Raw genomic sequence first — 13,267 nt, forward strand, 5'->3', positions numbered from 1 at the left:
AAAAGCCTCATATTATTTTAGTGCCATTCTTTGTCTAATTCTCATGTGAATGCTTTTAAGTTTTTGCTTTTCTCTTTGACATCCTAAAAATGTATTAATATGTATCAAGGTGGAGATAAGTTTTGTCAAGCCTTCTCAGAACTTGTCCTCCCTGAATCATCAGTTCTGGAAAATTATTTTTTATGAATTACAGGAATACTGTTTAAAATATTATATCTCCTCAATTCTCCCTGATTCAGGATTCTAGTAAGTATACATTAGACCACCTTTTACTATCCTTTAACTTCTCCTATTCTTATTTTAAAATTTTTTGTACTTGTAGATGTATAGAATGTCTTTATTATTTTTATGTGGTGCTGAGGATTGAACCCAGTGCCGCACACATGCTTAGACCAAGTGCTCTGCCACTGAGCTACAGCCCCATCCCTTCTCTTATTCTTTTTACCATATTTGACATCCCTAGCTCTGCTACATTTCAAGCAATTTTCTTAATGCTTTTTTCCAGTTCAATTTTCTCTTCACAGCTGTTCTAAACTGGATGGATTAGTAACTGAGGTTTTAAATATCAATGCATGTATTATTCATCAAGGAAATAATAGTTTTCATTTCTAGAATATATTTGTCTTCTTTTGAGAATCTACCAGTCAGGCTTAGGAATGTGGCTCAGTGGTTAAGTGCCCCTGGGTTCAATCCTCAGTACCCCCTGCGAAAACAAATGAACAAAAAATTAAAAAATCTACCTGCTAATTAAAAAAAAAAAATAGGTTTACTGTTACCTGGTTTATTATTCCTTCAAGTTTTTTTAAATAATTTCAAATAAAATTACTGTATTTTATCCAACAATTATGTTATATGAAGTTCTTAAGAGTTTAATCCCACTTAGTTGTATGTGCTGTTACTGCTTATGATAAATCACTTTTTTGTCTTTTCCTTTTTAATTCTGAATTCACCTCAGTATATACTTTATGAGATGATAAAGCCTGAAGATTCCTAATTCCAAATTCTCACCTTGAGTGGGCTTGAAATGAAATGTAGGTAAATTTTTAATTCATAAGTGAATGGTGTGATTTTTAAGATAACAAAAATATACAAAGACTGATAAACAACTTTAAAAAGTAACAAGCAAGTGTGAATATTGCAACACAAACATTAGCAAAGATGTGAACAGAGAATCCCATCAGAAATTTTAAACAGCAGAAGAATGAGAAAAAATGTTCAAACTCACGAGGTTGCAAAAGAAACATAACTTCAAGAATAGGATTTCAGAGGTTACCATACGATTATTATTATATGTGACTGCCAAGAAGTGCAGGATAATTAAGAAAAAAACAAATGAGAGTTCTATAAACAGATTTTAAAGGATAACCTACAGAGAGATCCAAAGAATAAAAGTTATAAAAATATTTTCAAATAGTTATTTTAAAAAAATCACATGAATTCATTCTTAAAAGCAGATATTTAACAAAAGATTAGGTGTCAGTTCAGGCAAGTCAAATGACGAAATCCTCCTTCTACATGCCATTTCTGGTATCATAAAATTTGTGAAAAATAAACTTCAAAAAATAGTCTTCTACCAATTACAATATGATTACCATGGCCAGCAACAGAAATTTGTAATGGGCATCCTGTATTGAAAAAAGTTGAGGTATAAGCTGGGTACAGTGGCACATGCCTAGAATTCCAGTGGCTCAGGAGGCTGAGGCAGGAGGATTGTGAGTTCAAAGTCAGGTTCAGCAAAATCGAGGTGCTAAGCAACTCAGTGAGACCCTGTCTCTAAATAAAACACAAATTGAGGGCTGGGGATATGGCTCAGCGGTCAAGCGTCCCCGAGTTCAATTCCAGGTAATCACCCTACTCCCTGCAAAAGCTGAGGTACATATACCACTGTAAAAGTGAAATTCTAAAATAGCAATGATTATGAAAGCTATTTCATGTTCTAAAACTATAACAAACAGTAAAAGAAACACTTCATGTAGTAGACTGAGTGATCTTTAAAAAACAAAAAATCCAGAACCTTTATAGTTTTAGCTTCTTTTAAAATGCTTAAAAAGCTTCCTATCATTTGGCTGTGATGATGCACACGTTTAATTCCAGTGACTCAGGAGGCTGAGGTGGGCGAATCAACAAGATTGAGGCCATCCTCAGCACCTTAGCAAGACCACATCTCAAAATAAAAAGCACAAAGTGCTGGGGATATATGTAGCGCAGTAGAGTGCCTCTGGGTTCAATCCCTAGTACTGATCCAGGTAGAGGAGAGCATTTTAATCAATAAAACAACTTTAAAATATTACCACCCTTTCTTAGTACTCTATTTAGAACCATCAATTCTGTAATAAACAACTTCAATTCCTCAAATTCAATATTTTTCTTGAATTAGGCCTTTAAACAAGTTGTTCTCTCTGCCTGGAATACTCTTTTCCCACAAATTCATCTGCTTAATTACTTATTCAATTTACAGTGAGGATATCACTTCATAAAAGACAACTTTCTTGACAAAACAAGTCCCTCAACCTGATGTAAAGTCTCCTGTTAAGAACTGCCATAATACTTTCTTTTTATACCACTAATCACACAATTCTAATTAGTGATTTAATGTATAACATTTTAAAGAAATTATTTTAATATTTTTTTAGTTGTCAATGGACCTTTTATTTATACATTATTATATGTGGTGTTGAGAATCAAACTCACACATGCCAGGCAAGGACTCGATAACTGAGCCACATCCCAGGAATGGATATAATTTTCAAACAATGTTTGGACCATAGGTAAGGCAGTGAGTGGTCATATTCATTAAATTTATTTTTATATATCCAATGTCCAGGACATACTTCATTATTAAATCAATGAAGAATGAATCCTGGGTTCAAAATCTTAGACATTTTTAGCTCCTTTTTTCCTTCATGAATTGTTCAACATTACCAAATGAATTAAATCCATGAATAGTGATTTAAAACAGATCATAAAAGTTATAAAACCTCAAGTAACTTACTTGAGCCCTTTATTTATATATATATTTTATTATTTATTTATTTTTTTTTTTCCTTCTTCTTCTTCTTCTTCTTGGTACCATGGATTGAACCTGGGTATTTTACCACTGAGCCACAACCCCAGCCCTTTTTTTGTTTCATTTAGAGACAAGTCTCACTAAGTATCTGAGGATAGGTTTGAACTCATGATCCTCCTCCTTAGCTTCCCGAGCTGCTGGGATTACAGGTGTGAGTCACTGTTCCCGGCAGCATTTCATAGTTAAAATTATTCATCATATTCCTAAATTCAGGCTTGCCAATTTTTTTTCATAGTCTGATATATGTCTAGGAAACAAGGCTGGGTACTATGTTTTTTGGTTTTTTTTAATTAATTTCAACATGGTGAGATTAAACATATTCCTTTTATATATAAATTTAAGGCGCTCTGGTAAGTTTACCATGTTGTCTCCACCACAATATAGAGTATTTCCATCACCCTAAAAATTTCTCTGTCCCCTTTCCAAGATCATCATTCTGTCTCACAACAGTAATCAAAGGGGGAAAAAACTGACTAGATCTGCTTCCTCATACTAAGATGCAATTTGCTTCTCTAGGATTTCATGTAAATAGCAAGACAAGAGTATATACTCTATTGTCTGGCTTTATTCATATAGCACCATTCTGAGATTCTTCATGTTTCTATATTCTCTTCTTACTGCTCTTAATCACATATTTCTTTGTATGAACTGTATGAATGTACCACAACTTGTTTATATAATCATCTGAAAATCTGAGTTGTTTACAGTTTCTGGACATAAAGAATAAAGCTCCTATGAATATTTGTGTACACACTATTTTGTTATGACATTTTCATTTTTCTTGAACCCTAAAACTGGAATTACTAGATCCAACAAAATTTATGTTCAACTGAGAAAGTTTGCCAATGTAATTGAACTATTTTATAGTCCCACCAGCAAAGAATGAGAGTTATATAATACTATCTATTCTTACCATGAGTTGGTATTATCACTTTTCTTTTGAATTTTTAATCATTACAATGGGTGTGAAGTGGTAACACTTAATGTAATTTGCACTTCCCTGATGTTGAGCATGTTTTCATGACCTTACTGGCAATTCATGTTGCTCCACCCCTACCCCTACTAGGAATCAAACCCAAGACCTTGAGCATTCTAGGCAAAACTACTACCAATGATCTACATTCTAAGCCCTCATTAGCATTCTTTTGAGAAGAGTCTATCCAAAATTTTTGCCCGATTTTTTTAGTGGTTTCTTTCATTCTGTGGTTTGCTTTTACATTTTTTGGGGGGGAGTGGGGGGAGGGGGATACCAGGAATTGAACTCAGGAGTACTCAACCACTGAGCCACATACCAGCCCTATTTTGTATTTTATTTAGAGACAGGGTTTCACTGAGTTGCTTAGTGCCTTGCGTTGCTGAGGCTGGCTTTGAACTTGCAATCCTCCTGCCTTAGCCTCCCGAGCCACTGGGATTTTAGGTGGGTGCCACTGTGCCTGGCACCTCACTTTGTTTTCATTTATTTTATTTTATTTTTACAACTGCATTTTGATTCACTGTACACAAATGGATGCAACTTTTCATTCCTATGACTGAACACAATGTAGACGCACACCATTTGTGTCATCATACATGTACACAGGGTACTGACTGTCTCAGTCCACTATTTTCCTTCCCCTACATCTTCCCACCCCATTTCCCTCTACACAATCCAAAATTCCTCTATTCTTCTCTTATCACCCCTGCCCCTTAAGTATCCTCATCTACTTATCTGAGAAAACATTCGGCCTTTGTCTTTTTGGGATTGGCTTATTTCATGTAGTATATTCTCCAACGCCATCCATTTACCTGCAAATGCCATAGTTTATTTCTTCAGGGCTAAACAGTATTCCATTGTGTATATATACCATAGTTTCTTTAACCATTCATCAATTGAAGGGCATCTCAGTTGGGTCCACAATCTAGCTATTGAATGATTGAGTTGCTATAAACACTAATGTGGCTGTTATCACTGTAGTATGCTAATTTTAAGTCCTCTGGATATAAACCAAGGCATGGGACAGCTGGGATAAATGGTGGGTCCATTTAAAGTTTTCTGAGTAATCTCCATACTGCTTTCCAGAGTGGCTGCACCAATTTGCAACCCCACCAGCAATGTATGTGTGCTCCTTTTCCCCACATCCACACTAACACTTAATATTGCTTGTGTTCTTGATATAGACATTCTAATTGGAGTTAGCTGAAACCTTAGGGTGGTTTTGATTTGCATTTCTCTAATTACTAGGGATGATGAGCACTTTTTCATTTATTTGTTGATCACTTGTTTATCTTCTTTTGTGAAGTGTCTGCCCAGTCCCTTAGCCCATTTGTTGACTGGGTTCTTTGTATTTTGGTGTAAAGTTTTGTAAGTTCTTTATAAATTTTGGAGATTAGCAGCAAGTCACTTTTTAATAGTGCTTTCAGAACAAGTTTTAAAATTTTATGAAATCAAATTTACCTTCTTTTATGGTCCTTGTATTTTTTATACTATTTAAGAAATCCCTGAATTATCATAAGGTCATGAAGATATTCTTCTATATGTTCTTCTAAACATTTTGTAGATTCACAAATTTCACAGACATTGTAGGAACAATTTCAAATTCAATTTTACATATGGTATGAGATAAGCAATTATCCTTTTTACCATGAAGATACCTAGTTTACAGTACTATTTTTTGAAAAGATTATTTTTGCCCAATTGAAATCAACTGAAAGTCAAAATATATAGAGAGGAGTGTCTGTTTTTGGACTATTTTGTTTCACTGAATGACATGTGTATACTTAAAACAATATCACACTGCCTGGAATACTATGACTTATACTAAGTCAATATCAGTTAGTGGAAATCTAATTTTCTTCCTCAAAAAAGTAAAACTTTGGCTTTTTTATGTCCCATACATTTCTATACAAATTTTAGAATCAACCTGTCAATTTATATAAAAATCCTGGTGGAATTTTATTAAGAGCCTACTGAACTTATGGATTGTTTGGGAGAAAACTGACATCTTAACAGTACTGCATCTTCTAAGCAAAGATCTAACACCTCTCTCCACTTAGTCTTCTTTATTTTTATCAATAACGGTTTGTACATTTTATTATACAGATACTGTACATATTTTGCCAGATTTATCCTTAAGTTTTTCATGGCTTTTAATATAACTGTACTTGTTATTTTATACAATTTTGTAATTGTTCATTGATCCTGTGCACAAGTACAATGATTTGTATATGTTCAGCTTAATCTCACAGAAATCCTGTTAAACTCATTTATTAAGTCCAGTAGCTTGTTTGTTTTTGATACCAGGGATTGAACTCAGGGGCACTTGGTCAGTGAGCCACATCCCCAGCCCTATTTTGTACTTCATTTAGAGACAGGGAGTGCTAGGGATATAGCTTAGTTGGAGTGCTTAGAGTGCTTGCCTTGCAAGCACAAGGCCCTGGGTTCAATTCCCAGCACTGTGGGAAGCCATCCTTATTTAGCAGAATCAGACTAGGCTGAGCCACGGGACACAAATGTCTGGCGTTGTCGAGGAACTGCTGGGAAGCATGTGGTGTTGCCTAGGAATGATTCCCTGTCTCCTTCTGGAATAGTCCCCCCTAAGAGAATGGCTTCCCTCACTCTACTCTATCCTGTCCATCATAGAAGAAGCTCCGCCCGGTCTTGCCCCCTTTACCTGTGTGTTATAAATAAAAGAGAGTTGGGCCACTTCATGTTATTAGAGGCCAGAGCTCGTATGGCCAGACCTGTCATGTCCCCTCTCATTTAAAAAGGGTATTGGCTCTTGTGTGTTTTTTGAGTACATAAGTTTATGGGTAACTGATCAACAGCCACCATCATCCTCTGGTAGTTAACCCTTTTCTCATCCATGCGGGACGTGGCTGAGAGACCCCCATACAGCACCACCAAAAAAAAAAAAAAAAAAAAAGAAAGAAAGAAACAAAGAAGAGAGACAAGGTCTCACTGAATTGCTTAGTGCCTCACTTTTGCTGAGGCTGGCTTTGAACTCAGTGGAGATCCTCCTGCCTTAGCCTCCTGAGCAGCTGGGATTACACCACCACAGTACAGTAGCTTTTTAACAGAATCCTTAGGAAATTTTCTATAGATTATATCACCTGGAAATATAACTCCTTTCTTTCTTTCCTATCTCTATGAAATTTAAAAATTTCGTTTTATTACCTTATTGCAATGGTTAAGTCTTTGTTACTATGTTGAATATAAGTAATGAGAAGAGTGCCCATCTTTACCTTGTTCCCAATCACAGCCAGAAAACAGTCTTTCACCATTAAGTATTAGGTTAGCTATAGGTTTTTCTGTAGCTATAACAGGTTGAGAAAACTCTTGTCTATTTTTCTAAGGATTCTTTAAAATATTCATAAATAAGTATTAAATTTTTCAAATATATTCTCTAAATCTACTTAAAAACAATTAGGCAATTTTTCTTATTTACTGTTAAATTCACAAAATATGTTGCTTGATTTTTCAATGTTAACCAAACTTTGGAGTTGGGTATGGTGGATCATGTCTGTAACCTAGTGGCTTGGGAGACTGAGGCAGGAGGATTGTGAGTTCAATGCCAGCCTGAGCAACTTACTGAGGCCCTGAGCAATTCAGAAAGCCCCTGACTCTAAATAAAATCTTAAAAAGGCTTGGGGATATGACTCAGTGGTTAAGTGCCCCAGGGTACAATTCCCATTATAAATCAAAACAAAACACTATTTATTTGTACTCCTTGGTTGTAGTATATTATCCATTTTTACATACTGGATTCCAATAGATAATATTTTTGCATCCATAGCCACAAATTACTAGTTTGTTGTATTCTTGTAACACTTTTGTTATGGCAATACTGGAAATACTGACCTCATAAAATTAATTTGGAAAAGCTCCAATTTTGAAAGAATCTGTATATAATTATTTTTTCATTGAATGGTTGATAGAATCTTACTGAAACTACTGGGTTTTGAGTTCTCATTGCCTAAAAATTTTTAATAATCATTTCCTTAATAGATTCAGAAATATTTTAGGTTATTTATTCTTGGGTGATTGTTTTGGATGTTTCTTCTTAGTCAACTTCTCAATTTCTTTAAATGAAAATATTTTTAATCTTACTGTTATCCTTTTAAAGGAAGAATGATATGTCTGAAACCCTTTCATTCATTCCGTATACTGTTAATTTGTCTTCTGCTTTCTTATTTCTTGTTTTTGTAACACACCACACACACACCACACACACACACACACGTATTTTCCAAATAACCAGTGATAATTTTGATTTTCTGTTTATTTCTGCTCTTATAATTACAATTTTCATCTTTCTTACCTGGGCATGTTTTCTCTTTCTAACTTCCTAAAGGTAAGAGAGATCTGAGTCACTTATTCAGATCTTTGCTCTTTGGGGTTTTTTTTTTTTTTTTTTTTTTTCCCCCTTGGTACCGAGGATTGACCTCAGGGGCACTCAACCACTGAGTCACATCCCCAGCCCTATTTTGTACTTTATTCAGAGACAGGGTCTCACTGAGTTGCTTAGTGCCTTGCTCTTGTTGAGGCTGGCTTTGAACTTGTTATGTGAGCCTCCTGAGCCCCTGGGACTTTACAGATGTGTGCTACTGTGCCCAGCTCAGACCTTTTTGTTTTTTTTTTTTTAAAACACAGCCTTAGATGTGATTTCACAAGTTTTTATATGCTTTCCTCACAAAATATTTTCTAACTTAGTTTTCAGGAATTCCTGTTTAAGAAATGTGTTAATTTCCACTTAGGGAATTTCAAGGTATCTTTCTGTTATTGAATTCTAATTAAATTCTATTATGGTCTGAAATATTATTATGCATGAGAACAGAACTTAGAAAAAAAATTTTTTAGTTGTAGATGGACACAATACCTTTAATTTATTTATTTTTATATGGTCGTCAGGATTGAACCCAGGGCCTCACCTGTGCTAGGCCAGTGCTCTTACCACTGAGCCACAACCCCAGCCAGAGATCAAACATTTAAAGATTATTAAGACATTTTGAGGATCCCAAATATGATGGTATCCTAGTAAAATTGCAAAAGGCCATGGGGAAGATGTATAATATATTCATATTTGTTGATAACTTCTGGCACTTTTCAAGCCTGTGGTAGATTCATGCTTGCACCTACTGTTTCCTTTCTGTCCAAAGAACTTTCTTTAGCATTTCTGCTACTGTATGTCTTATAGTAAAACATTCTTTAGAGTTTTGTTTTTCTGTTCATGTTAATGTTGCCTTCATTTGTGAAGAGTATTTTCACTGATTAAAGAATTTTAAATTGTCAAAAATTTTTAAGCACTTGAAAAATTCATTTTTTATGACCGTAGTCACATTCTAAAAGTGAGTAGCAATCCCTGTATGTAGTATTACACAAATTATGAGACTGACAATTATCTTAACAACAAAAACTTACGAACATTTAAACTCAGTCACTTTACTTCATGAAAACTGGTTTTCAAAAAAGGCATATATGTCATCTCATAGAATACCAAGGGAAATCAATAGATTAAGTGACAAAAGAACTACTATAAGAAAAATTGGTGATCAGAATGTTAGGTTAAAATACTGTATAAAAATTTTGGCAAATGGACTTAGAAATCAGAAAATATACGCATACTAGAAATTTTAGGAAAAGACTTCCATATTCTGCTTCACAATCACTATTACATCCCAAAAGAGAAAATGGGTTGGGTTGATAAAATTATCTGTTCTGCCAGTATAGACCACCGTTTCAATGTTCTAAAGAAATAAGATGGAGCCAGGCACAGTGGCACACGCCTATTATCCTAGCACCTCAGGAGGCTGAGGAGGGTGGATCACAAGTTCAAAGTCAGCCTCAGTGAAAGTGAGACGCTGAGCAACTCAGTGAGATTCTGTCTCTAAATAAAATACAAAATAGGGCTGGGGATGTGGCTCTGTGGTCTAGTTCCCCCTCAGTTCAATACCTGGTACTGAAGAAAAAAAAAAAAAAAAGAAAGGAACAAGGGAGAGTCACATAAAAGAGTTTTAAAATAACAGTTTACCCTCTCAATATATGATCTTCATTAACTTAAAAAGAAACTATCCAAATGTTGACCAGATACAGAAATCATATTATCATTTCCCTTCAGTACCTCTGAGTACAGAGCACAAGTGATCCCAATAAGGAATGGGCAATGGGCAGCTCTTCCTTAGGTAGGGATGGCTTCCCTGGGGTTGTGTCTCCTCACAAACAGAAATGAGGAAGTGGGCTTTTAAAAGACCTTCCACCTAAAAGGATCTATGCTTGAGATCCCAACCTTGAGCAGACTTTGGGGCGGCAAAAAATGGGGTTAAAAAAATAGGTGGAGGAAATATTCCTCACCTTTTGATAGCATCACTTGGAAATTTTTTGCATTATAGTTCAAGGAAATCTTTAACCAGTACTGTTGAAAGGTATACAAGTGAGGCATCTGACAAATTTTTGATGAAAATATTTAAAAACGGCCATGTCAAGTTTGGGTAGAAATACATTGCATTGCCATGTTACTAACAGTAGTCAGGACTTCTTGCCTCTGAATTTTGGGAAACAACAGTCTGGTTAGGAAAATGCAGATGAAGATGTATATCAAGCCATTTGACAGAAATCTAGCAAGCAGCACACCTATGAACACATTTCCTGAACTCGTCCCAAGGAGGCAACATTAATGAAACTGGTTCTAACAGAAAGGATGAAAGAAAGTTAATGCAGGGTAGGACCTTTTCCTTTACAGAATGATGAGTGAAAGAGAACAATATCTTCTCATTTTCTGTCCCATATGGGAAACATTATATCACTTCTGGATTTTAACAAACTGGCTTCATTTTTCAAGATGCATCACTTTATTTCCCCACAAGGTGGCTATGCATTAAAAACTTTAAGCATGTGACAGTCACATGATTTCTTCAGTAAGTACCAAAGCTTCCACAACTTTCCTGGAGTTATAGTCAGATGAGTCCTCACATTTCAATATTAATGTGTTCTCCACAGCCATCAGTTCCTTTGATGTTTGGGTTATTGAAGGCAAACTTACTTGATAATTTGTCTTCAACACAGTCTATTTCTGTTCCTAAAAGTATCAGCTGTGCTTTCTTTTTAAAGAACACAGATTCCATCCTAAACAACTTTATCAGATTTCCTTTCTGTAAGAAAGGCCAATACATTACAGCCCCTGGTTTGAATACTGACTTTCACACATGTTCAGGCTTATATTTAAGAAGCTGTTTTATCTTGTTTACTGCTGAAGGTGTCAGGGTGAGTGCAGCTTCTTGCTCACAGCTGAACAGTGGTCTGAACAAATGAGGTTGACATTATTTACTGATCTAGCCCTGCAGTCTTGGGCTGGAGCTTGACCACTGGAGCTTCCCTCCATGGACACCTAACGTGTTGACCTCCACTGTGTTTTTACATAAAATCTTATTTTTTAAGTACTGGAGATTGAACCCAAGGGACATTTTACCACTGAACTACAACCCCAGTCCTTATCTTTAAATTTTTATTGTGTAATTTTATTTTGAGGTTATCCTTGAGCTTGTGTTACTCCTACTTTTGCCTTCTGAGTTGCTGAGATTACAGACATGCACCATTGAGCCTGATTTGGCTTATAAAAATTTCTGACAATAAATACACCTGCTGTAAGCTGTTGCTCTATTCCCCTGTAAGATAGATGTTTTGCTTCTCTAGGAAATTTTAAGATTTTCTCTTTACAACGTTTCCAGAAACTTGGTAATGATGTCCCCTAATTAGTGCATATACGCACTATGTGTGTTTATCCTGCATGAGACTGCAAAGCTTCATGGATCTAAAGGTTATCACTTTCATTAATTATGGAAATGTACTGAACACTATTTCTTCAAATGTCTTCTACTCGAACACTCTCTCTCTATATATTCCTTTTTGGAATGCTAGGGATTGAACCCAGGGCTTTGTTCATGCTAGGAAAACATTCTACCACCGAGGTATACCTACAGGCTCCCAATTCATCTTTTTTCTCTACCAAATAGTTATAGGGCATTCGATCCATGCGTATTAGCCATCTTGATATTTTATCACAGGCCACTCAAGTTCTATTCTTTTTTTTTTTTTGGTCAGTCTTTTTTGCCCCATTATATTTCACTTTACATAGCTTTTATTAATATTTCTTCAAATCCAGTGATCTTTTTTTTTTTTTTCTTTTTACTATATTGGGGATTGAACCCAAGGTTTCATACACACTGGACAAGTGTGCATGCTTTGTCACTGAGTTACACCCACAGTCCTTTTTAAATTTTGAAGGGGTCTTGCTAGATTGCTCAGGTTGGCCTCAAATTTTTTGATCTTCCTCCCTTCGCTTCCAGAGTAGTTGAAACACATGTACCACTACACCTGGGTTGATCTTTTCTTATATAGTGCCTAACGTTCCATTGTGTGACATTTTCATTTCAAACACTATGCTTTTTCATCTATAAAAGTTACACTTGTTTTTTTTAACATATTGATTTTTTTATTTAAAAGGAGTGAGTTGCTTGGCATGGAGGCACCTGCCTGTAATCCCAGAGGCTGCGGCAAGAAGATTGAAAGTTCCAAGCCAGTCTTGGTAAAGGGAAGGCACAAAGCAACTCAGTGAGACCCTGTCTCTAAATAAAATGCAAAATAGGGCTGTGGGTGTGGCTCAGTGCTCAAGTGTCCCTGAGTTCAATCCCTGGTACCACTCCTCCCCTGCAAAAATAAAAGTAAAAATAAAAAAGTATAAGGAATGAGTTGTGTTCGGGGGATTATAGGTTTTATGGACAAGAAAAAAAATACACCAGAACCAACTTGTTCATCCGTCTTTTAAATTTTCTTCTCATCCTTTTTCACTACTGTGACTAAAATATCTGACCAGCACAATTATAGAGAAGGAAAGATTTATTTGAAGGCTCACGCTTTCAGAGGTCTTAGTCCATAAAAAGCTGATTCCATTCCTCTGGGCTCGAGGTGAGACTGAACATCATGGCAGAAGAGAGTGGCAGAGGGAAGAAGCTCACATGGTGATCAGAAAGCAGAGAGACTCTCCACTCTCCAGATACAAAATATAAACACCATAGCCATGCCCCAATTTATACCTCCTCCAGCCACACCCTACAACTTCAGTTAATCCCACCAGGGATTAATGAACTGAATGGGAAGACTCTTGCAACCCAATCATTTCTCCGCTAACCTTCCTGCACTGACTCACATGTGAGCTTTTGGGGGACACC

This window comes from Sciurus vulgaris (assembly GCF_902686455.1).
Source record: "Sciurus vulgaris genome assembly, chromosome: 1".
NCBI lineage: Eukaryota > Metazoa > Chordata > Mammalia > Rodentia > Sciuridae > Sciurus > Sciurus vulgaris.